Below are 26,043 nucleotides of genomic sequence, written 5' to 3' on the forward strand. Positions count from 1 at the left end.
GGCTCCTGGGCGCTTCCCCCTCCCACGTCGATGGTCGTCCCCCGGCTCGGAGCTCCCACCTCCCTTTCCTCCCAGCGGCCGCCTTCCCTCCCTCCCTCTCTCCCGGTGCTGGTCCCCGGATCCACACCCCCTTCTCTCTCGGACTCCGCCACGCCTCGCCCGGACACGCGGCCCTCCTGGTCACCTGCCTTGAAGTTGGTGCCCCGACCCCTTCCACCTGTGCGACAAGACCGTCCGACTCAGGTGCTGCGTGGACCTCTGATCCGTAGCATTTAAAGTCCCGGTTCTCAGTCCTAGGGTGTGGTCTTAGCTGTGTTTCCAAAACATACGTTTCTACTATAATTATCCAAATGCATGACTGTCAAACTGTAGTGGAAGTGGCACTTGCTGTGTGTGTGTGTGTGTTCCTCTTGGTTATTCTGGGTCACACCAAATACTTGCCCCCACGCCGCCCCGCCGGAGGAGTGTGTGAGTGATTTGCTCTGAATGTAAAATTTGGCCGAAGATTGTTACTCTTTCAACTCCTCCACATTCCTTCTCCCGCTGTTCCATGACTGATTTGCAACATTACCTGTTAATACTGTTTGTTGGTGAGGCTTCTTCTCGGCTCATCTGTCACCAGCAGTTACTGAATGTCCCCCAGTGTGCGGAATACTGATGAAATAAATGCCTGAATTCTTGCTCTGCTACAAAATGCCATTCTGGAGAAGACAAAGATTTGGGACATTTGTTTCCACTTTCTCTCCCCCCACCCCCCGTAAATTTATTGAGTTTGAAATCTTTTTACTCCTTCATGTGTAATGTGGAGAATGTGTGTCAGTTGTGTGTTCTTATAGTCTTGCCATTTGGAAGACTGGCATTCCAGAGGAGTGTTTTGTATAGCTCAAGGAATTTCAGTCACTTGGGTGTCCAGAGACTTATTGCAAATCGTTTTAGACTAATGTATCAAGAAAAATAAACTGATCCTTTCAATTCTTTAATTATACTTAGTAATAGAAACAGAACCTCTGTGTCTGGAACAACTTGGTAATTGGGGCTTATTTGATAGCCTGCTTGTAAAGTGTTGCAGTTAACTAAAACTGCCTGATTCAGCATTCATAAAATGAAATGACAGCAGTTTTTCTAATGTGACATTCATAGTTCATAATAATGAACTCCAAGGAAGGTCCTTAGTCCTGAAGTGCACCTTCCTTCCTGTCAGTTTGATACAGTTGCTGTCAATATTAATAGCATTTGTCTAACAGCCCTATCTTCTGGCGAGGTAGGTACTAAAAATGTGGTTGGCTCTTTGTCCCCTGTCAGGTTTTGGATGACCACTTTAAGCACTAAGATTACTTTACTTGGAGTCAAGTAAAGTAATTTTTTTTTTTTTGCAGAGCAATTTTCCTGGGTAATATATACAGTTATGTAGCTACTTGAGAAAAATCTCATTTTGTAAAATGGAGGATAAAAAGTATGAATTCTGGATTATTTGACAATTGCATCAAGGCTAGATTTTTCTCACCTAAGAAAAAATGGTTGATCAAAGGAAGGCATGATTAGTAAATTGACCCTAGTCGTCCCAGCAAAAAATACAGTTTCAGGTGCTGAGTAAAACTGAGTGAATGTAGTTTATTTCTGATAGATTCCAAGTGACATTTAACAGCAAACTTAAGATTTATTTCTCTAAACTTTCCCCTTCAAATGGGTGAAAAATAGTGTCATTCTTGAGGTTATTTGATTCATTTAAAGTGGTCATTTACCTTAGTAAGTAATTGAGCAGTAGAGACAGATGCTTATTTCATTTAATCCTGGTCTCCTTGGGGAAAATATTGTACTGTCACTTTTATGAGGTTACTTAACTCATTAGTTATTGATGCACTCAACTGTTAGAACATATAATTTGCTCTTTTCACTGTTTAAGGAAAACAAAATTTCAAAATACTTAATTATATTGTTAGTGGCATGCCCACTGTTACTTTTGGTCTTTCCTTTTCTGTTGCTATAACAGGGTTTAGCACAGTGCCTGCCTGGTGCACAGTGGATATGCAATAAATGTTCTGACTAATTGAATGAATGGCAGCTTTGGAACAGTTAGACTGTAACATCAGTTTGTAATTAGCAAAAGTTTTAGAGAAAGATGTTGATTGCTCTCAGATGCAGTTTTCTCAGGTAACTTGTACATTTTGAGGATTGCTATATATAATTATTTTTAAGTGCTTTGAAATCTTTGGGGAGAAACTACAATAGACATCAGTTTGTGATATGCTTTAGTTCAGTGAAGGGATATGTTCACTGAAAATGGATATTTCATGTATGTAGCTTGTCAACATTCATGACTAATGGTAATTCAGATAATTTCTTGTATATTTAAAGTTTCTAAAAATCAGCATAAAAATTCTTGAGTGTGTGAGCTCATCCTATATTATAGTCAGTTCATTAAACAAGGTTAATTTTTCAAGGAGCATTTTTTCATATAGTAGAAAAGTGACGAATCTGATAATGTGGCAATGTTGACTTAACGTTTCAGTGGTGGTGATGATAATGATGTTAATGGTAACTAACACGTACCTAGTGTGTGCTACTTGCCAGGCAGTGTTGTAAGATATTTAATCTTTACAACACCCTAATTCTAATAGGTGGTAGGATTGCAGACTAGGAAACTAAGGTTAGGTAACTGAAGGGACACAGAGATAGAGGACTGGGTGTGTGCCCTTCATTATTACTCTGTAATAGTGAACCCCTCTGTGCCACATTCTCCACACAACCCTGCAATGTGTAGGTTAATTCCTAGTTAATTCTTAAATAGCATTAGGAAAGTAAGGCTCAAACTGCTTAGGTAACTTGTCCAAGTACTTGCCCAAGTAGGATCAAGAAGGCTGGCATTTCAGCCCAGGCCTCTGCGACTTGTAGTCTTCACTAAAATTATTTCAAAGTACTAATTTGAGGTCCTGTATTTTATGTTGTATATTTAGAAGGCATAGTTACTTAAAACAGTGAGTCTCCAAACGTTTTCACCTGCCACACAGGATGGATAATGTTCACTTTTCTCTGCTGCCTGTGAGCATATGTGTTAACATGTCAGTTGCTCAGTCGTGTCTGACTCTTTTCAACCCCATGGACTATAGCCCACCAGGCTCCTCTGTCCATGGGAATCTCCAGCCCACCAGGCTCCTCTGTCCATGGGATTCTCCAGGCAAGAACACTGGAGTGGGTTGCCATTCCTTTCTCCAGGGGATCTTCCTGACTCAGGGATCCAACCCAGGTCTCCTGCACTGCAGGCAGATTCTTTATGGTCTGAGCTACTGTGAGCTTATACAGGATTATAATTTCCTGTCCACTGGCTATAACTTCACCCCTTTCCCACTCACACAAGTATACTGGAATGCAAATGAGTGACATTTGTAAAATTTTTTAAACAAGGAAATCATTCTTAGAATTTTGATCCTTTAACTATACGCCATTTCTTGTGACACGCCCCACATCCTGATTGTGGTACGTACCATGGGTGAGAATGGCTATTTTCAAAGACACTGGGTGATTTTATTTCAGTAGAAGACCTAATGCAGAGATATATTTCTGTAGCTATTTTAGTTTATTTTGAAAAGATGATGTCTGGTACTGTTGTATACAGCATTCTGAAGCTTTCAGTCCTGTATAGTCATTTTCTGCCTTGTGAGTAATCTCTACTTGATGTGTTCTAGTCGGCGCATTATGTCAGCTCTGTGCTAAATCTAAACTGATAGACACCTATCACTGTGTCTGTCTACATTGTGCCCCAGAATCTTTCTCTCAGTCGTAAATTAGCATGTTCTCAGATAATCCAAATTACACTGAATACTGAGGTCAGTTTCAGAAAACACCAGAAAAAAAAATGTCATATTCCCAGATATTATTACTTGGGATTGTTGTTTTTGTTCAGTTGCTGAGTTGTGTCTTACTCTTTGTGGCCCCTTGGACTGCAGCTCACCAGGCTTCCCTGTTCTTCACTGTCTCCTGCAGTTTGCTTAGATTCGTGTCCATTGTGTTGGTGATACCATTCAACCTTCTCATCCTCTGCTGTCCCCTTCTCCCCCTGGACTCAGTCTTTCCCAGCATCAGGGTCTTTTTTCAGTGAATCGGCTCTTTGCGTCAGGTGGCCAATGTATTGGAGCTTCCAGTAGGTTAACCCTAACCCTATTAAGCTTCAGTCATTCCAGTGAATATTCATGGTTGATTTTCTTTAGGATTGACTGATTTGATCTCCTTGCTTTCCAAGGGATTCTCAAGAGTCTTCTCCAGCACCACAATTCCAAAGCATCAATTCTCCGGTACTCAGCTTTCTTTATGAGCCATCTTTCACATCCATGCAATTACTACTGGAAAAACCATAACTTTGACTGTATGGACCTTTGTTGGCAAAGTGCTTTTTAATATGCTGTCTAGGTTTGTCATAGTTTTCCTTCAGAGAACAAGTGTCTTTAATTTCATGCCTGCAGTTATTATCTGCAGTGATTTTGGAGCCCAGAAAAATAAAATATCTGTCACTGTTTGCACTTTCCCCCTTCTATTTGCCATAACGTGATGGGACTGGATGCCATGATCTTAGTTTTTTGAATGTTGAGTTTCAACCCAGCCTTTTCACTCTTCTCTTTCAACCTTATCAAGAGGCTCTTCAGTTCCTCTTTGCTTTCTATCATTAGAATGGTATCATCTGCATATCTGAGATTATTGATATTTCTCTCTGCAATCTTGATTCCAGCTTGTGATTCATCCAATGATGAATTTCAGTGTGATGTACTCTGCATATAAGTTAAATAAGCAGGGTGATAATATATAGCCTTGACATACTCCTTTCCCAATTTGGAACCAGTCCATTGTTCCATGTCTGGTTCTAACTATTACTTCTTGACCTGCATACAGGTTTCTCAGGAGACAGGTAAGGTGGTCTGGTATTCCCATCTCTAAGAATTTTCCACAGTTTGTTGTGATCCACACAGTCAAAGGCTTTAGCATAGTTAGTGAAGCAGACGTAGATGTTTTTCTGGAGCTCTCTTGCTTTTTCTGTGATCCAGTGAATGATGGCAATTTGATCTCTGATTTCTTTGCCTTTCTAAAGCCAGCTTGAACATTTGGAAGTTCTTGGTTCACGTACTGCTAAAGCCTAACTTGAAGGATTTTGAGCATTGCCTTGCTAGCAGTGTGAAATGAGCACAATTGTACGGTAGTTTGAACATTCTTTGGCATTGCCCTTCTTTGGGATTGGAATGTAAACTGACCTTTTTCAGTCCTGTGGCCACTGCTGAGTTTTCCAAATTTGCTGGCATATTGAGTGCAGCACTTTAATAGTGTATCTTTTAGGATTTGAAATAGCTCAGCTGGAGTTCCATCACCTCCATTAGCTTTGTTTATAGTAATGCTTCTTATATTTCTATATTTGGGATTGTTTATGCCATTTTTCTGTTCTTAATGTGGGTAATGGAGAATTAAAGGCACTGATTTAAATGAAAACAGAGATTGGCTACATCTTGAAGTGGACTTTTATAGTTTGTTGATTTGTGCTCTTCTTTTTGGCTACACCACAGGGCTTGTGGGATCTGAGTTCCCCAATCGGCGATCAAACCCAGGCCTTCAGCAATGAAAGCCTAGAGTCCCAAACCACTGGACGCCAGGGAGTTCTTGACTTGTGCTCTTATTGGTAGAGTCTCCGTGTAAAATTTTAGTATGTATGGACAAAAACATTTAAGTCCTGATTTGCTCTTTCCTGATAGTATTAATATTCTCAGATTATCTGTAAGATATGAATAACACTATCTTTGCTACATGATTCCCAACACTGTTGTGAGATTTTTGTATTTATTTCAGTGCCGTATAATAGGGGAGGAAGAATGTAATTTTATTGAAGTGATGCATTTTTAAGTTGAATGATCATTAAAATTTTTTTGTTTTGATATATTTCTTTGACACCTGGCACAATATGTGGTATATGATTGCTATTGATTACTCAAATAGTTATTGAGCACATAAGCAGGGTTACACAACAGTGAATAAAATGTTAGTGGTCCCTTTTTAACAGTAGAAGCAAAGACAGAGGAGAATAGATAGTATGAATTTAGTAGGTACTTAATCTTATGAGCCAGGATAAACACCCATCTGGTAATGCCATCTAAACTGAGATCTGAGGAGTGGACCATTAGTCAGTCTGGCAAAAGGAGAAATGTATGGACATAGAAAGGAGAGGCCAAAGCCTGGAGATGAGAAAAATCCTGTGTATCTTACAGACAGTTACTGGTTCTGTGTGGCAGTACTGCAGGGTATGAAGGAGATGTGGGAAAGAAGTGGACAGGAAGTGTGCTGTGAGGCTGGCTGGCTGAGTCATGTTAACAGGTTCAGGGCAGTTTGGACCAAAGGCCACTGGAAACCATTATAGGACTTTAAAGGGGGTGAGAAATACTCATTTATTTTTTCAAAAGATTGTTCTCAAAGCTTTTGGAGAATGGATTAAAGGTAAAGTAAGACTGGATACAGTTGAGCAAGTTCAGAGGCTTTTGCTAAAGTCCACGAAATAACTGATAGTAATCAGTGCTCAGGTACTGACAGTGGATGGTCTGGCAATACAGAGTTTATAGATGTGGGCTCCACTGAGCCCATAACTTTGTGTCCAGTGGTAAAGTAGAGGATGAGTTTCCCCAGAGGGCTCTCCACCTCTTTTTCATGTAAAGTTGAGATGTTGTGGAGCTAAGGCAATCCAGATATATTCTCAAATACTCATTTTCAGTTGACTCTCCATCTTGTTAGTCATTGAGTATGAGCTGACCCACCCCAAAGTAGAAGCATCAGACTGGAACTCATGAAGCCTCCCTGAGTCAGGCTTTCTGTTTCCACAGGAGCCCAGTAGCCAGCTGCTTAACAGAAGCAGTTGGCCTGATGGCTGTGTCAGGGAGGCAGAAGAGTCCATCCTCTCAGGGGCACCGCCAGGTGGCACCTTTATCAGAGGCTCCAGTCAGTAAAATCATGAGTCACAGAGACTTGTCACCAGAAATGGTTCTTAAGGCTGTGGAGCCTCAAAGGTACTAGCACTTCCCTGCATGCAACCCTTCCTAATTGGGAGAGTTGCCTCTGGGACTTACAGGATGGGGAAGTTCATCCTATACCATAGGATGGATGTAGAGGCAACGACTGGAGGACTTTAAAGTGACCCAGAGAGCCTCAGCCATAAGTCACTTCATTTCCCTTCCCTACTGTAAACGCTGCCCACACCCTACTCACTGAATCTGGGTATGGGACGAGATCAGAGAGTGACCACGTGGGTGTCTGTGTCCAAGAGAGCCATAAAACTTGAGTTCTTCTCTAAAGTTTCCTGGCCAGCTTCTGAGGGGTATGTGTGGTTTTCTGGGGGTCAGGCAGACCTCAGCCCTACCCCTTATTATTTTCCTCTGAAAAGCAGAAGAATTTGGGAGGAGGAGTAGAGAGGGAGAGAGAGAAGCAGGGATGTAGTGGAGAGCAGCTCTGTATCGGTAGTCAAGGCTTTGCATTCCCTTTTGGTCATTCTCTTGTAATTCCGCCAAAGGAACTTCTTTTCGGTCCATCATCCAAAGCTCTTTATTTTCAGCAAGGTAGTCTTTACTTACACAGTCTATTTTAGCTCTGGGGCCTCTGGCTCAGCAGTCACAGCTATTCACCTAGAGACACAGGACTTGTTTGCCCATTGTCATGACACATCCCTTCCTCTGCCAGCCCAGGGTAGGATGAGTAACAACCAAGTCATCATATCAGTGCCCAATTTCAATCTGACTTCTCAGTGCTCAGCTTCTAAACATGAATTCAACTCCTTTCATTAACAGGGCAGTGGATTCTTATTCCTGCCTTCTCGCCACCCACCACTAGAATAACTCTGAGATTCCAGTGTGTCTTCTCATTTCCCAGAACTCTGCCCTCAGGGACCTTTATCCTCTCTCTTTGAGTCCTGGCTCTGTCAGTATCCCATTCATGTTGCCAAAACTGTCCAGAACCATGATGACCTGAGATCCTATCCTGCTTGCAAGCTAGTAAGTTTCCCTGCTACAGTTTCATGGATGCTGGTAGAAGACATGAGTCCCCTGTGTAAGAGCTGAAGGATAGTTGATTCCTCTCAGTAATATTAATAGCAATAGCCAGAGTATCAGCATTTGTAATAGTGTAATTTCCTGATCCTCGGGTACCCATAGTGGCCCATGTTATTGGAGAGAAGCCCTTCATTGAGGGAACCCAAATCTTTTGTAATGAGCAGTAAGCATGCCTGTCCTTTGCTCTAGAGGGAGTCATTGTTTTTATCTCTCAAGGCTGTTTGCTCCACAGATGACCTTGAAAATATAGTCCAGAGCAAAAAGACAGTCAGTACCTCTGCTTGCAGCATGTTAAAAACACAGACCTATAGAAAGTTGTTTCCCAACATACGTAAATTGTATTTCAGTAAATCTGACTTTAGAGAGGTAGCTGACGTTTAGTAAGAACACAATATGTATATTTGTTGGTGTTCATTTGGTTGACCTGTTTTTGAGGGCAAACCTCTATGCAATGACTTCTGTGAATTTTAGGATTAATTTTCCCCAAGGTAAGTTGCCAACTAATAACATGTACTTAAAAATTAATGTGTAACATGTTCAGATACCTTTTGATTTGGGGAAAAAAATTACTTGTGATCTTTAAGGATTTCAGGAACGTTAAAGGGAAATGTGAGAAAACTTGTAGATTGATGCAAGGAGTGGGGTTACTTTGCTTTTGTTTATATCAAATTGTATTACAGTTCAGTTCAGTCACTCACTTGTGTCCGACTCTTTGTGACCTCATGGACTGCAGCACGCCAGGCCTCCCTGTCCATCACCAACTCCCAGAGCTTGCTCAAACTCATGTCCATAGAGTTGGTGATGCCATCCAACCATCTCATCCTCTGTTGTCCCCTTCTCCTCCTGCCTTCAATCTTTCCCAGCATCAGGATCTTTTCCAATGAGCCAGTTCTTTGCATCAGGTGGCCAAAGTATTGGAGTTTCAGCTTCAGCATCAGTCATTCCAGTGAATATTCAGGACTGATTTCCTTTAGGATTGACTGGGTGGATCTTCTTGCAGTCCAAGGGACTCTCAAGAGTCTTCGCCAACTCCACAGTTCAAAAGCATCAATTCTTCAGGGCTCAGCTTTCTTTATGGCCCAACTCTCACATCCATACATGACTACTGGAAAAACCATAGCTGTGACTAGATAGGCCTTTGTCGCCAAAGTAACATCTCTGCTTTGTAATACGCTATCTAGGTTTGTCATAGCTTTTCTTTCAAGGAGTAAGGTCTTTTAATTTCATGTCTGCAGTCACCATCTGCAGTGATTTTGGAGCCCGAGAAAATAAAGTCTGTCACTGTTTCCATTGTTTCCCCATGTATTTGTCATGAAGTGATGGGATGCCATGGTCTTAGTTTTTTGAATGTTGAGTTCTAAGCCAACTTTTTCACTCTCCTCTTTCACTTTCATCAAGAGGCGCTTTAGTTTTTCTTCGCTTTCTGTCGTAAAGGTGGTATATTTATTTTTTGTTTGTTTTTGTTAATATGTTTGATTTTTGAAAGGTGAAACCTTCCCTACACCCTTAACTGTATATGCTACTTCCACGCCCTGAATATCCTATGTGTGACAAATTCTGATGACATTTCCATCACTGATAGGGTTAGACAAAGTGCTATCACTAGCACTGATGTTATTTTTTGCACTTGTTTTGTGCTTCTAGTGTGACAGAATGTTTGCTAAGAGCTTCACAAAATACTTGGAGCCCAAAGAGTCTGTCTGTAATGGGGGAGACCTGGGTTTGATCCCTGGGTTGGGAAGATCCCCTGGAGAAGGGAAATGTTACCCACTCCAGTATCCTGGCCTGGAGAATTCCATGGACTCTATAGTCCATGGGGTCACAAAGAGTCGGACATGACTGAGCAACTTGCACACACAGTCACAAATATTATTAAGTGAAAGTGAAAGTTGCTCAATCGTGTCCAACTCTTTGCAACCCCAAGGACTGTATAGTCCATGGAATTCTGTAGGCCAGAATACTGGAGTGCGTAGCCTTTTCCTTCTCCAGGGGATCTTCCCAACCCAGGGATCCAACCCAGGTCTCTCTCATTACAGGTGGATTCTTTACCAGGTGAGCCACAAGGGAATCCCAAATATTATTAAATTTAATTTTAAAAACTTGCCCTGAAACCATGAGTCGTAGGTGATCTTCACTATCACGGATGAAGAAACTGAGGACTGAGAGGTAGATATGATTGCTTAAGAACACACAGCTAGAAAAAGTTGAAGTTTGGCTTGAAGCGCAGCCCTGTAATTATGTTCTTACTCCCTGCCAGCTTGGGTCGCAAACACAGTGTAAGTGAGGCTTCTTTTTCTTAGATTTTGAGATAATGTAGTTATAGGAGGGTGAGAGGCCAGTGTAGTTAGTTGGAGAGAGGCTTAAACTTGCAGTTTTCATATTTGTTTCGTTGTTAAGTAGTAGGGCTCCATTTTATCGACTTGCAATTTCTAAATCGTCCTTTTCAGTTATTTTCTGTAAGCAAGCATTCTTGTGGAGTATTGAAAGCTGACTTTCTTTGCTGAAAATTGTTACATTTGAACTTATTTTGACTTAAATATTTAATGTGTTCTGGCGTTAAGTAAGTATATTTACCAAGTTGTTTTTGAAAGTACAGAGAAATCAGCTTCATGTATTCCATTCGTTTGCCTGAACGTGTACATGAATTTAGACTGGGATATGTAAAATGATCTGCTCGGTATGTTGGCATTAGTTCTGAGTTGGTACTGGGTAAAAGTAGGTTGATGCCTACAACTGAGAGGCTGAAGCGTTTTGGAAATAGTCTTTGGTAAGTGGGACTTCCTATATTAAAATGTGAATATAGTTAAACTAGAGCTTCTTCTTTTTATTTATAGAACAGTATGTTGAAGCAATAGTCAAAATATGTAGCCTGGGGTGGGCAGCCCTCTGCAATGGGTGTGCCTAAGTTCCAGTGCAGTGTGTGTCATGGTGACAACTGGCCGGTGCTCTGGCTTTGGTATGTGTCCCTGACCCTTCTTAGTAGTCTGTTAGCATATTTAATGTGGGTTTTTTAAGAACTTCGTTTTAGCTGATTTTCAGTGTTCTTTCTTTACAAGCAACTTTTAAAAAACGATAGTGTATCCTAGTTTTATTAAAATCAAATTTAACTTTTTAAACCATTCTCAATTTGCCTAGCTTGGGTAGGTAGACAGCTTATGCATTTAAATAATTTTTAAAAATATTTAAGCACTTCAAAATTTCTTCCTAGTTTAGGTATACAGGCAAAGCTTTTTGTGAAGTCCTTTTACGGCATCTGGTCTCTCAGACCCCTTCTAAGGTCTTATTTGGGCCTCACAAGTGAAAGACGGAAAAATAGTTTTCCAAAAAGTGTGACTGGTTTATGGTAGTACAGCAGACTGTCCTCAGGTTATAAAATACGGGTAAAACAGGTGTCCTAAGACAGTCTGTCCCAGGCACTTGTTCCCCGCTTGTAGCAAGGTCACATTTTTTGTACATCAGGGCTTCTTAACTAATTTGCTGTGCCTAATCTTTATATACACTCTTTTCCCTCATCTTCTGTAAAATGGGAACTCTTAAGTAACCTTGTCATGAGTTAGTTGAAGATACTGAAAAAGACTGCTACTGCTAAGTCGCTTCAGTCGTGTCCAACTCTGCGACCCCATAGATGGCAGCCCACTAGGCCCCGCCGTCCCTGGGATTCTCCAGGCAAGAACACTGGAGTGGGTTGCCATTTCTTCCTCCAGTGCATGAAAGTGAAAAGTGAAAGTGAAGTTGCTCAGTCCTGTCCGACTCTTAGCGACCCCATGGACTGCAGCCTACCAGGCTCCTCTGTCCATGGAATTTTCCAGGCAGGAGTACTGGAGTGGGGTGCCATCGCCTTCTCTGCTGGAAAAGACTGCTTGGAACTATTTGGTGAAAGTTCTTGACTTAATAAGGAAAGAGAAAAAACTCGTCTTCTGAGGTTGCTAAGATCTAAGGTAAGAGCAAATCTGTCTGTGAAATTGTGAAGAAGGAAAAAGAAGTTTATGCTGCTTTGCTGTCATACCTCAAACTGCAAAAGTTATGGCCATGGTGTATAAGTTCTTAGGGAAGATGGGAAAAGGGTTAAATTTATACAGTAAGATACTGTGAGAGAGACAACATTCACATAACTTTTATTACAGTATATCATTCAGTTCAGTCGCTCAGTCGTGGCCGACTCTTTGAGACCCCATGAATCGCAGCACGCCAGGCCTCCCTGTCCCTCACCAACTCCCGGAGTTCACCCAGACTCACGTCCATCGAGTCAGTGATGCCATCCAGCCATCTCATCCTCTGTCGTCCCCTTCTCCTCCTGTCCCCAATCCCTCCCAGCATCAGGGTCTTTTCCAATGAGTCAACTCTTCGCATGAGGTGGCCAAAGTACTGGAGTTTCAGCTTTATCATCAGTCCCTTCAATGAACACCCAGGACTGATCTCCTTTAGAATGGACTGGTTGGATCTTCTGGCAGTCCAGGGGACTCTCAAGAGTCTTCTCCAACACCACAGTTCAAAAGCATCAATTCTTTGGCACTCAGCTTTCTTCACAGTCCAACTCTCACATCCATACATGACCGCTGGAAAAACCATAGCCTTGACTAGATAGATCTTTGTTGGCAAGGTAGTATCTCTGCTTTTCAATATGCTATCTAGGTTGGTCATAACTTTCCTTGTCGTTATGATTGTATTATTATTCATTGTTATTGTTAATCTCTTACTGTGCCTAATTTATAAATTAAACTTTATCATCAGTATGTGTATATAGGAAAAGCCACGGGTGTGTGTAGGTTTTAGTACTATCTGAGGTTCCAGGCCTCTCTTGGGAGCCTTGGAGCATCTCCCCCTTGGATAAGGGGGACTGCTGTACCTACTTTTTTATCTCTATAGATTTTCCTCTTCTGGACATTTCTTATAAGTGAAACCATATAATACATGCTTTTGTGTGTGTCTGACTTTATTCACTTAACATAATGCTTTTGAAGATCGTTTGTGTTTTTGAGTACAGCTAACTTTTGAACTATGTAGCTGACCGTCTGCACAATTGAGAATCTGTAACTTTACAGTCTGGCCTCTGTATCTTCAGTTCTGCATTCTTAGGTTCAGCCAACCTCATTGTGTAGTACTTACTGCATTGCATATTTATTAGAAAAAAATCCACATATAAGTGGATCTGTGCAGTTCAAACTCACGTTATTCAAGTGTCAGCTGTATATACCAATAATTTGTTCCTTTTTGTTGCTGTGTATTATTCCATTATTGGATACATTACATTTTTTTTTTTAAATCCATTTACAAGTTGATGGACATTTGGATTGTTTCTGCTTTTTGGTCACTGTGAGTAATGCTGCTGTGAACATCTGTGTGACTGTATGTTTTCATGTCTTTTGGGTAGATGCCTAGGAATGGAATTGCTGAGTCATGATAAATTTGTGTTTTTTTTTTTTTTGAAACTCCTAACTAGACTACCATATGAGAGTTTCAGTTTCTCCAAATCCTCCCAGCACTTTTCATTGTCTTTTTGGATTATAACAATTTCATTAGTTGCTGTGAAGTGATACTTTACAGTGGTTTGGATTTCCATTTCCTTAATGACTAACGTTGAACATCTTTTAAAGCCATTTTTGTATCTTTTATGTGAGATGTTTATCAAATCTTTTGCCCATTTTTTAATTGGGTTGTCTGAATTGGGAGAGTTCTTTACATAGTCTGGATCCAAGTTCTTTATTGGATACATGATTTGTAAGTATTTTCTCCCAGTCAATGGGACAAAAAGACAAAGAAAAATTGTCTTTATACTTTTTTCATTGTCTCTTTTGAGTTGCAAGGCTTATGAGTTTTAACAGAGTCAGTTTTTCTTTTCTTTTTAGATTTGTGATTTTGGTGCTACGCCCAAGAAATCTTTGCCCAATCCAGGGTCATGAGATGTACTCCTCTGTTTTCTTCTAAAGTTTTTTTATAGTTTCAGCTCTTACATTTAGGTCTTTGATCCATTTTAAATTAACTTTTGTGTATAGTGTGAGGAAGATGTCTAAATTCATCTTTTTGTATGTCATTATCCAGTTGTCTCAGTACTAGTTGTTGATGAGACTGTCCTTTCTCCCTGTTGAATTGCCTTGGCGTTTTTGTTGGGTAATTAATTGACCATAGATATATGGCTTTATTTCTGGACTCTCATTTCTGTTTCATTGGTCTGCATGTTTCCTCTTCTGCTAGTACCACATATTTTGATTACTATAGCTTTTCATACCATAATAATATAGCATTCTTCTTTTCTTGTTAAAAAAATAATACACTCTTAAATATTGAAACTATATAGAAAAGTAAAAGAAGACAGTAGAAATCACCATCTAAATGGTCACTGTTTTGGTGAACGTGTTTGCAGACACCTCTGCGCATATATGCATGTTGCCTGAGCACACAGGCACCTCTGCAGTCACACACTGTGGCGTGTCAGCATTTGCCCACACTCCTTGTTCTGGTGCACTTTTTGAGTGAATGCCTCTATTGTCAACTTCAGGAGAGAAATGACTGTTTTTCTTTCTTCAGGCACTTTTTAAATTCTGTGAGTTTTTACTGACAAACGTCTGAGAAGAGTGAAGATGCTTTGGGCTGAGAACTATGAATGTTGTTTTCTTGGTCTCATGTTAAATGGAATGTATTTCTCACTCATCTGCTGAAAGATGGCCTTCAAACAAAATTTTACATGTGTGCTCTGTGAATGGATGGCAAATTATGTGTGAAACTTTGAAAAATTAATCCCCAGATCCAGTTTTAAATGAATTTAGTTTGCAGAAATCTCCTGTTAAGTATTAGGTAAACTTTTTGGCAGTTGTAACAGTGAGTGTGGAGCCAATAAATTACATATGTATGTGCAGTGATAGTTGTATTTACAGTCACGTGGGGGCTGATCCCTGCTGCAGGCTTGGTTTTTACTGAGTTATAAAGGAGTAGTGTGTTTGCGCTTTTGTCCTTGGTGATTTCAGCCTCGTAGACTTGATGAAACTGGGTCCTTCGCTACTTTCAGTAGCCATCGTGGAGCTGACCAAATTCATCTGAGTGTAGATCCACTTCCATGATCAGAAACTCCTCTGACATTCATGCTTTTCTTGCAGTATGATTTTTCTATGATGAATACATGGTTTAAAGTCACATTTAGAGGTGTTACAGATGTAGGAGACCATACAGATTATGCTTCATTTAAAAAGATTGAAATTTAATTTTGGCAATAGGGAACCATTAAAGAGGTTTTTACTTTGGAGCGTGACATAGACAGACAAGTTTCAAAAAACCACCTCGCACATTGGTTGGTTCAATGGAAATTTGGTGTTTGAAAATGTCATGCTTAGTCTATGGCCATATCACCCTGAATGTGCCCAATCTCATCTGAGAATGTCATGCTTAGGTTATGTGGGAAACTGGATCGCTCAATGAAATTATAAAAATGAGTGCTTTTTTTTTCATGATTTTTAAAAGTTAGAAGTTGAAATAAGAAATTTTCAGATGAAAAATAGACTCTACAGAATGAAAACCAGTTAGCAGTGACTAACTGGTGGGATTATAGATTTTTCTTCCTGCTTTTGGTGGAAATTTTAGAAAAAAATATTAAATATATTATGTAATAAGATGTTAAAATGAAGCTGTTTTGTTCTGAGTTTATCTCTAAGTCAGTAGATGCACATTTCTGAAATGAGTTGTAAGAACACAGTGCAGGTCCTGCAGGGCAAAGAGCCAGAAAATGGATCTTGTGACTTTTAACACCTATCCCATCTGTTGGTATATAAAGATTCAGGAAGTTAGAAATTGGAAGACTTTTTGAACCGAGAAGTTAACGAGTTTCTTCTGACTCCCCGTCCCATCTCTGTGTTCCCCCCACCCCAAGTACGGGTAGTGACTTGGAGAGCTTACTCAGCGATTGATTCGGTTCAGGGGACACAGTGGGTTGATGTCTGTCTCTCTCATGCCTGGGTGAAGGAGAGGCTGTTTGCTCTGGCAGCACATGAAAAGGACCTGTGTGGGTTCTTGTTCTTTGGGGCAAGGGTTACGTGATTCCTGTGGATCCTATGAGGGCCACTAGTGAGAGAAAGCCCATTGGAGCAAAGTGGTGTGGAATGGAGCAGGGAGTAGACGACTGGATGCCCAGAGCAGATGCATGTTCTTCATCAAGGGAATGCAGTGAGAGATCTCAAAGGGCTGGAGTGGCTGAGAGTGTGCCGGGACCCTGGAAGCAGTTCCTCACAGGTTGGCTCTATGCACTTGTGAGCTAAGAGAGTGCCTGTGTCCTAGAGGGACCCTTAATTGCCTCACCCAGGGTTACTAAGGTGGAAGGAAGAGGGGTAAAGTGGGGTCCTCTAATAATGCCTGCTAGCCTGCTTTTGGAGAAGGAAATGGCAGCCCACTCCAGTATTCTTGCCTGGGAAATCCATGGACAGAGGAGCCTGGCGGGCTATATAATCCATGGGGTCTCAAAGAGTCAGAAACAACTTAGCGACTAAACAGCAGCCTGCCTTAGGCAGAGCTGGGCATAGGGGAGAAACTGTACCCGTGAATGAAAATTTTGACAATTACACAGTGCTGAAGAGGGTCTGTTAGTTTCTAAGTTCAGTTTTTGTAACTTGAAAATGACCAAAATCATAATAAAAGTTCAGGGGCACTATCACCAAAGGTAGTGAACAGAAAGTTGCTTTATGGTTATATCCCAGAGGTTCTACTTATTCGGGGTAATGGTTACTGTTGTTTTTCTAATAAGAAAAATATCAGTGAAAACAAACTTTTATAAGAAGAAGGTGCCCATTGAGACATTTGTTGTGGGTAAAACACTGCCTTTACGGCCAGGGATATCTCTGCTTGAGTCAAACCAGTGCCTTGTTAGCACTGACATGGGGGAAGTAAACCAGTTTTTGAGGTTAATTTTCATCATTTACTTTTCATAAAAGAGGTGACATCATCTGTTTTCTAGTGTTTTCCAAAGAGATTATGGTCTATAGCAAAATTCATGGTACACATAGGTACTCACAGATATTACTAGCGCTCTTTCCTCTCTGAAGCAGATGTTTCCTATAGCTTTAAATGTTCTTACTCCCCTTCACATATGTTTTACTTCCTCTAAATGTACTTCTTTAGCATACCAAATGGATTAGAGGATTTAAATGACTACTGGATACTACTATCAAGGATGTAAGAAGTGTGAGCTTTTAATATAGCTAAAAATTCAATTTTGAGTTGAATTGTGAAAGGTTTTCAGAAACAGTGAAAAGTAGTTTTACTTGTGTGTTAGTTTTTAGTGAGGAAATGTATGAAGTAGGGATCTAGAGAAAAGGTAGACCCAGCTGGAGAATTGTTTTCATTACTGTTCTTGGGGCTTTTTTTGGGGGGGTGCAACGACTTGGTTGCTCCTCGGCATGTGGGGTCTTCCCAGGTCAAGTGTTGAATCCATGTCTCCTGTATTGGCAGGCAGATTCTTTACTACTGAACCACCAGGGAAGCCCACGGTTTGGATTTCGTAAAGCAAAGAGAAGGCTTCTCACCCCAGCGAAAACACTTTGTAAAAACCAGTATCATTCTAGTGTTCCTATTTTCTCAAAACATGCATCAGTGTTTTCTTTTTCTGGAAAGCTATTTTAGTTTTTTATTTGATTGACACAGTTTAAAATGTTCTTGGCGTTTTGTCATCTCTTCTTTCTGGATGATGGTATACTTTAGTGTTCAAATTTTGTACTTTGAAACTTAAAGGGTTATTTTTAGTAATACAGGCACCTCTTAAATGTCTCAAAAAGCTGATTTATGTCACTTTTAATTTCATAATATCTTTATAGTCTGCATCTCAGAGTTCCATTTGTAACATAGTTAAGATTTGTTTATTTATAGGAATGGCTTTAAATTAGGAAGGAAGTTATAGTTAGCTTTGTATTTGAGTCCAGAATATTCTTCATAATTCATTCAAGCATCTTTGGTTGCAGCTTGCAGAAATTGACAGGGTAATTTGGATGGAAAAGGAATTTATTGGGAGGCTGGCAAGTAACTCACAAAACTGGCAGAGAGACTAGGAATGCAGCCTCAAAAAACTGAGCAGCAGTGCAAGGAGGGCGAGCCCCAGGAAAGACCGGCCCAGGTGATCGTCTGGTTGGGACACTGGCACTGGGCTCTTGCTGCCGCCAGTACGAGTGATTCCTCAAGTGTCCCTCTCTGGATCAGTCGGAAGCCATGGGGGTGGAGGTGCAGTGTTTGTGGGCTGGCCTTACATGACCTACACATTTGTGCTCGCGTGACTTCTGAGTTTTCATTTGGAGACCCTTGACCTGGCACATTTAACATGAATGGAACTCTTGCTTTTTTTGGTGACTTCAGTGGTAACGAATCCGCCTGCCAATGCAGGAGACACAGGTTTGATCCCTGATTTGGGAAGATCCCCTGGAGGAGGAAATGGCAACCCACTCCAGTATTCTTGCCTAGGAAATCCCATGGATAGAGGAGCCTGGTGGGCTACAGTCCGTGGGGTCCCAAAGAGTCGGACATGACTGGGTAGCTGGGCACGCACGCACCTGCTCCTTCCCACCCAGGCAGGTGGTCTTAGAAGTTGTTCTGTAATTTGGATTTTTCTGTTTTATGTCTCCTTATAGATAGATTGAGGTTCAGCCATATTTGACAAGTATTTTACAGAGGGTAGTATTGAGGATGTCCCCATGTATCACATCAGAAGGTATACAATGATTGTCACATTTCTTGATGATAACTGAGTTTGATCCCTCATTTGAAGTGGTGCCTACCAGCTTTTTCTGTTTGTTTTTTCAGTCTAAAATACGTACGTAAAAATTACTGAGGATATGAAAGTATTAATTATGGCAATTAATTATTGTGTTGCAATGATACATTCACTTGGTTTGTGGATATTAACCTGTTAAATCATTTAAACTAAGTGGTTTAAGTCTAGAAAATAGATAACACAGTACTAGCTTTTTATTTCTCTGCATAGGTTGGAGAAGATTTATTTTATTGATTTGTCTCCTTGTGTTTATACTAATGGTTGAGAACAACACTCAGATACACTGCTGTGAGCATGTACCACAAAATGGTATGTGTATATGTTGACAGTAATTTCAGGCTATGACAATTCCTCTTTACTGCATAATAGGCAACACGAGGTAATATACTGTGTATGCCAAAATGTGGAAATATTGATTATTTTCCACTTATATATCTCTGCAAAGCCTCTTGAAGTTAGGAAAAACAAAATTCCATTAAGGAATTACCAGCTGTTTTGAGAAATTAAACTGCGTGATGTGATGCTTTTGTATTTGTGTGTATTGATGTTTTGTATCTGTTACATCCATTAGATAACATATGGCTACTTTCATTCCTAAGAGAAAAGCTGTTAAGATATGTAAGGTTTTTTGTTTTTTTTTAGAGAGACGGTAGACACAGAAAAAAATCAATTTTATCTTAGGATGTGTAGCATGTTTGGACAGTGTTTTAAACGTAAAGCTTTAACACACACACTTTGGTCATTAAAGACTAATTTTTAGAATAGTACATTTTTTTCCCCTTATTCTTTGTTTATTCCAGTTTTATTGAGGAATAATTATCATATATCACTGTGTAAGTTTAAAGCATATGCCACAATGATTTGATTTCCATATATTGTGAAATAATTACAATAAAAGGTATGTGTCCTTTTTTGATATGTTTCCCCCTGGTTGTAAGTTCAGACTTGAATAGTCAATATCTGAAATTAACTGAACTCTCCAATAAGTGGAAATAAAAGACAAAGTTTAAACATGCATAGCAAATGGGATAATAATTGTTGAAAAAAATTGGCGTAGTTTTTGTTATTTAGTGTGACTGAAAAATCTTATCTGTTGTTCTGTGGGATTCTTGATGTTGCCTCAGTCTCAGTTTAACAAAGGTTTTTCTTAAGGACTTTTGCATTAATCTTTTCTCTGTCCCTTGTTAGGAATCAGGTGGATAGCAGTTAAAATGCCTCTTTTAGACACAGATGTATAGAACAGTCTTTTGGACTCTGTGGGAGAAGGCGAGGGTGGGATGATTTGAGAGAATAGCATTGAAACATGTATATTATCATATGTGAAATAGATCGCCAATCCAGGTTCGATGCATGAGACAGGGTGCTCAGGGCTGGTGCACTGGGATGACCCTGAGGGATTGGATGGGGAGGGAGGTGGGAGGGGGGCGTTCAGGATGGGGGACACATGTACACCCATGGTGGATTCATGCTGATGTATGGCGAAAACCACTACAATATTGTAAAGTAATTAGTCTCCAATTAAATAAATTTTAAAAAAATGACTCTTTTAGGAGGAAAGAATATTCTCCTTTTCTAGGTTAATGGGTATGCTCAAAGAAATGCTGTAAAAATGTTTTACTTAATTTAAACTATCTAAAAAATATCTTTGGAAGTTGTTAGTGGTGGTGGTGTTTTTAAACATAAAAGGCAAAATCAGAGGTCATCACTTTTCTAGCTTTCTCTAACACTGTCCTCTAGGCATAATTCAATTACTTCTTCATGTGTTTTCCTACAGTATTTTATCCACAGAACTCTAGCATTGTGCTTGACTGCACTGTATGGTCGTAATTTATTTACCTGTCTTCTCAGACTGAGCTTCTTTAGGACAGGTCTTACATTACTCAGTATTTTATACTCTGCCTTGCAGGTGACATCTGGTGTTGGAAGTCCTTTTCTAGTCTTTGTCAAATTGCCGTTACTAAACAGGTTAGCATTATTTTTTAAAGAAGATTGTGTGACAAAGCGTTTTTAAATGATTTTGAAAAAATCTACTGTTTGATGATTGCTTAAACAGTTAGTTGTGAAGTGATATTACGTATCAGGTATACAGTATATCTTCTCAGTGGTTATTTGCTTGCTGCAATTGAATTATTTTGGTAGCTTGGAAGAACCATTATCTATAAAACCATGGTGCCCACTTGAGAGTATTTTATTTAAAGTCTTCTTTATTAATTTAAATAGAGGAAATAACACATTTTTCTAAATTTTACTGGTTAGCCCATTCCTTTTTTTTTTTTTTTTTAATGACCTCTCCTTATCTCTCATTTTTCTAAAGAAATCTTTTTGGCAGAACTGCCAATCTTATGAGGCCATAACTCTAAATAAGCCACATTTACTCTGGTACCCTTAAATCATTTATCATGTTGTTTGCTTAATTCACTCACTCACTCAACCAGCATATACACATTGGAGACTACAGAGTGTCAGGCATTACACTTAGTGCAGGAGATGCAATAACAGTGAACAGGCTTGCAGTCCTGGAAAAGAGCCAGACATTATGACTAGTGATATGATGTGTTATGGGGCCCATGAAAAACGAGTATTGTGGAATTTTCTCTTAAATTTCTATTATAATTGTGACCTGTAACAGTGATCTAGTATGGACAGAATTGTTTAGGACTTGTTACTTTTTACATATGCAAGTATCATTTCCACAGGAAGTTATTAGCCTCTTTGGGGATAAAGATTGGTTTATTTCTTTGTATCTCAAGCCTGGCTGGGGACACGTGTTGAACTGACAAACAGAAACTCTCTAACCTCTGGTGCTGCTTAAACTCTTTGGGCCTTGAAAACTACAAGAACGGCAGTGACAGCATCTCTGCGGAGGGAGTGCTCTTGGCCTAACGTGACAGGTTAAGCACTGGGAAAAGAGCCAGACGGTGGAATAAGTTGCCCCTCGAACTTTATTTCTGGGTCGCTCAATTTTATGAATACATATTATAGTCCTTTCTATAGATGAAGAAATTGAAACTTTCGGAGATTTAAGATTCTTGCATCAAGTTTAAAAGCTGAGGTTTTCTTTCTGTCAAATTACCTTACATGTGGATCTGTATTTTTGTCAGGAAGATGATTAAATGTTTGTTTTGGTCATAGAACTCTCTGGAATTAGGAGAGCACGGTGTGACATCTCAGGCACAGACCTCTCTGGAGCTCACAGGCCTAGCGTGATCAGGTCTTTAGTGCTGGTTTGGTTCACAGCGTGCTGCGGCAGCCCACACTGAATGGCACTGCAGCGCACTGGCTTATGTTTGTAAGCAACACAAATTGCCTTTTACAACAGCCAGAATTTGCCAGTTACTTCACTTAATTTTTAATGTTACATAAGGATTAAGCAATTTTAAGAGTGAGTTGTGTACATTTGATTTTATTAGTGGTTCCTAGTTTTATTTTACATAGATTTTTTTTTTTTTTCCTTTCATTCTAGTGTATGGAGAAGGAAATGGCAACCCACTCCAGTGTTCTTGCCTGGAGAATCCCAGGGACAGGGGAGCCTGGTGGGCTGCTGTCTCTGGGATCGCACAGAGTCGGACACAACTGAAGCGACTTAGCAGCAGCAGCAGTGTATGGAATAAAGCTTTTTTTTAAAAAAATTGCATAGATGACTCAGTATAACTCAGTGTATTTTGAAATTTGTGGTATTGCAGTTCAGACCCAGAAGTTTGAGAACACACTGCACCTAAGTACATAAGTTTGTAGAGCATTATCTCAGTATTTGGCACTTTGGGGATATTGCTTCTAAACATTGCTTATGTTGTATATTTCCAGCAGTAGGAAAAATGGCTAGAGAAAATTAAGAAGTGGACATAGCCTTGGGACTTTGGATTTTCCAGTGGTGGACTTGTCTCTGATTCTGTTAGTGTGAAGTGTGGTTTTCAGAGGTACTCGGTGAACAGCCAGTTGTAGAAAGGGACATGAGTGGATGGACGTTGTGTTCTTTGCTTCCAAAAGACCATTTTCTTTTGCTAATGTAGGTTAGCCCTTTTGATATTTATGTGTTTTTACATGGGTTAGATCTATAATATTTGCTGTAACTGAAAGTGTGAAATCACATGCCTTCCCTCCCCCTTGTGGTATAGCTTACAATATGGAGTATTGTTTTTATGCCTTGGCCAAATTGTCATACTTGTAGGTCTGGGTCAGCTTCCACACCCGTGAGTTCTTTCAATGAGAGTTTTTTTGCTGGCATCACTTCCTGTGGGACATCTTCGTCCTTTTCTTCATGACCACTTTCCTCACTCTCTCGTTGATAAGTTTGTCTCCACAGAGTTCCTCTGACTACATATTTAGTCTCCTTAATGGCGACAAGTGTCAGCATTCTTGCAGTCAGCCATTTTTTTCTATAACCCCACTTATGTTCTATTAGAATTTGACTTCCGACATTATCACTTCTGTTACTTTACTGTAATTTTATCTTTGTTGGCAAGTTCTCTTGTTTGGCTGTCCATGTTTGTAAAGTGTCACATGGGTTTGTCCCTGGGAGACAAGGAGGAAACACAGCTCTGCTTTGCAGTCTATGTGTGACCTGGATAGCAGACCTTCACAGTGACCAACCACTGATCGGCTGTGAGAGAAGTGTTGTGATCGGGCACTAATAATGATGTAAAAGATGGATACAGAATTATGAAACTAAAAGTATAAAATGTTCTGTTTTCATTGTCTTCATTTCTCATTACATTTTGAACCAGATGTTTTAGAAAACATGTATTTGTGGGTATGGTTTATACAATAACAGCAACAGCATCAGCTTACACTTACTTATAGGTTACTTGTATGTCAGGGACTGTTTTAAGTGCTAAGCATATATTCATTTACTCCTCACAATAACCCATTGAAGTAGGTATTACTGTTTGTTATCCCCTCTACAGATGAACAAAAGTCAGAGAGAGATAACTTGTCTGGACCTAAGGCTGACAGTCTGGCTACAAAGTTCATGCTTTATATGTTATACTTTGTAAACCAACACTAGTTCATGAACTGTTACCAATCTGCAGAAAATTGGGATTTGTATTTTGTAAATCTTTTAAAAACTTTATTATTTTTTCTTTTTTTTAGTATTCTTTTTTTTACTCTAGCATGTTAGTGTTCTGGGTTTTTTCCCTTTCAACCATGATGGGTGGAAAATTTAAAAATGAAACAGCTGTCCTTCACCACAGAGAGCTTGAAAAATCTCAGTAGGCTATGCTGGAAATCTTGTTCAGTACTCTAGAAATTACCTGTATTCAAAGAACGTGTCTTGGTCTTCATAACAGGATTAGCTGATGAATGTGCATATATATTATATCTATCTGAAGAATTTTTCTGAATTTAACAACTTCTGATTCTGATTATTCTTGATGGAGAAAAGAGGGATTTTTACTGTAAACACCTTAGAAGGAGGCAAGACTTATCTCAAAAACTTCTGTTATTTTGAAAGTGGAACAGGTTCCTGAAAGAGTAGTAAATTGTACCATTCACCTTTGCGCTTTGCGTGTAGATTTGTTGTTTTAACACTGATAGGAGAAAACATGCTTGTTTCCTGTCACTGTAAGCGTGACATGCAGATTAAGAATTCATCATTTTACCTGAACCATCTTACGTTGTGCTTCAACACTTCATATGTGAAAGAAAGTTATAAATTGTTAATATATAAAGTGAAAGTTCATGAAGTCACCACTGATTAAGATAGAGGAAGCAGCTTTGTTCCTTCCCTGTACAGTCTCCCTGCTGCCCCCTAAAGGAAAATACTTTTCCTGAATTATGTGTTTATCACTTTTATAGCTTAAAAAAAAATCACAATTGTCGGTATCTCTAAATAATATGTATTTTAATTGTGCCGTTTTTGAGCTGTGTAAAAATCATTATAAGACTTATGTTGAGTTCATCGTTCCTGAAATTCATCCATGTCCTTCTGGATAACTGTAGCTCTTTTGTACTGCTCTGTAAATTTTCATTGTGTGAAAAAGCCACAGTATATTCATTTTCCTATCATTGAACATGTAGGTTGTTTCCAATGTTTTGTTATTTTTTTTCCTTTGAAACAAATAGTGCTTCTCTGAGCATGCTTGTACATTTCTCCTGGCATCGGTATACAAGAGTTTCTTTAGGTATATACCTGAGAGTAGGATTGTTCACTTTAACAAGATAATGCCAAATGTTTCTTAAAGTAATTGACAGTCACTTAATTATCACCTAAAGTAATTATCAATTGAGAATCCCACATTCTGGGTATCTGAGAGTACCTGTTGATAAACATTTTTGTCAACACTTGTTATTGTCAACACTTGTTAAAGCTCTTTTTACTAATCAAATGGGTGTAAAATGGTATTTTATGTGGTTTTAGCTTATAAATGTCAAGACTGAGGATTCAACTTTTGTATTTCTTTTTATTGAAACGCCTCTTTATGACTGTGGTCCGTTGTTTCATTGATTTCTTTGTCTTGCTCTTACGAGTTTAGCAGTTCTTTACATGTTAGATACTGATCCTTTCTCTGTTATATATGTCATCAATAGCTTTCTGTAGCTTAGTGGTTTGTATATTCAATTTCTTTTAAAGTGTCAATAAGCAGAAATTTTTGATGCTAATATAATAAAATTTATCAGTCTTTTCATTTGTGGTTAATACTTTTAATATTTTATCTAAATTGAGCTCTCCTTCCCTACCTTGGGATTATAAAGAACCACTTTTGTGTTTTCTTCTGAAGTTTGAGTTTTTGCCTTTCAAATTAAAGTCTTTAATCCCATGAGAATTGATTTATGTGTGGTATAGGATAGGGATTTTACTTTCTTCATGAACAATCAATTACCCTAGCTCCGTTTATGCAGCAGTCTCTCCCCAGTGATCTGCAGTACAGTCCCTCAGGATTGCTTCCTCTTCATAAAGGTCTGTATGTATTCCTGGACTGTGCATTCTGCTTTTTGACTGTACTTTCATTTGCCAGTTTGTCTTTGTTTAATTTCATTCTGTCTTAATTACTGTTGTTTCACTTTATATCTTGATGTCTGAGCAGGTTGTCTTGTTTTGAGTCCTTGAGCATTTTGACTTTTTTTTGATTTTTGCTTTTTTATGTAAAGTTTAGCATGAACGTATTAAGTTTTATAAAAGAATACTTTGGGGATTTGGGTTGGAAATGCATTGAATATTAATGTGGATTTTAGAGAGAATTGACATTTCTTACAGTATTGTCTTATTTATGAACGTGATATCTTTACATATATTTATGGCTT

General features: G+C 39.3%; 1 protein-coding gene across 8 annotated transcripts in view; it reads left to right on the forward strand.

Moving 5' to 3' along the window:
- Nucleotides 1–26,043, forward strand: part of CYRIB (CYFIP related Rac1 interactor B) — a 148,533-nt gene that overhangs the window by 64,359 nt on the left and 58,131 nt on the right. The window lies entirely within an intron of this gene.

The sequence above is a fragment of the Bos javanicus genome, chromosome 14, assembly GCF_032452875.1.
Source record: "Bos javanicus breed banteng chromosome 14, ARS-OSU_banteng_1.0, whole genome shotgun sequence".
Lineage (NCBI taxonomy): Eukaryota > Metazoa > Chordata > Mammalia > Artiodactyla > Bovidae > Bos > Bos javanicus.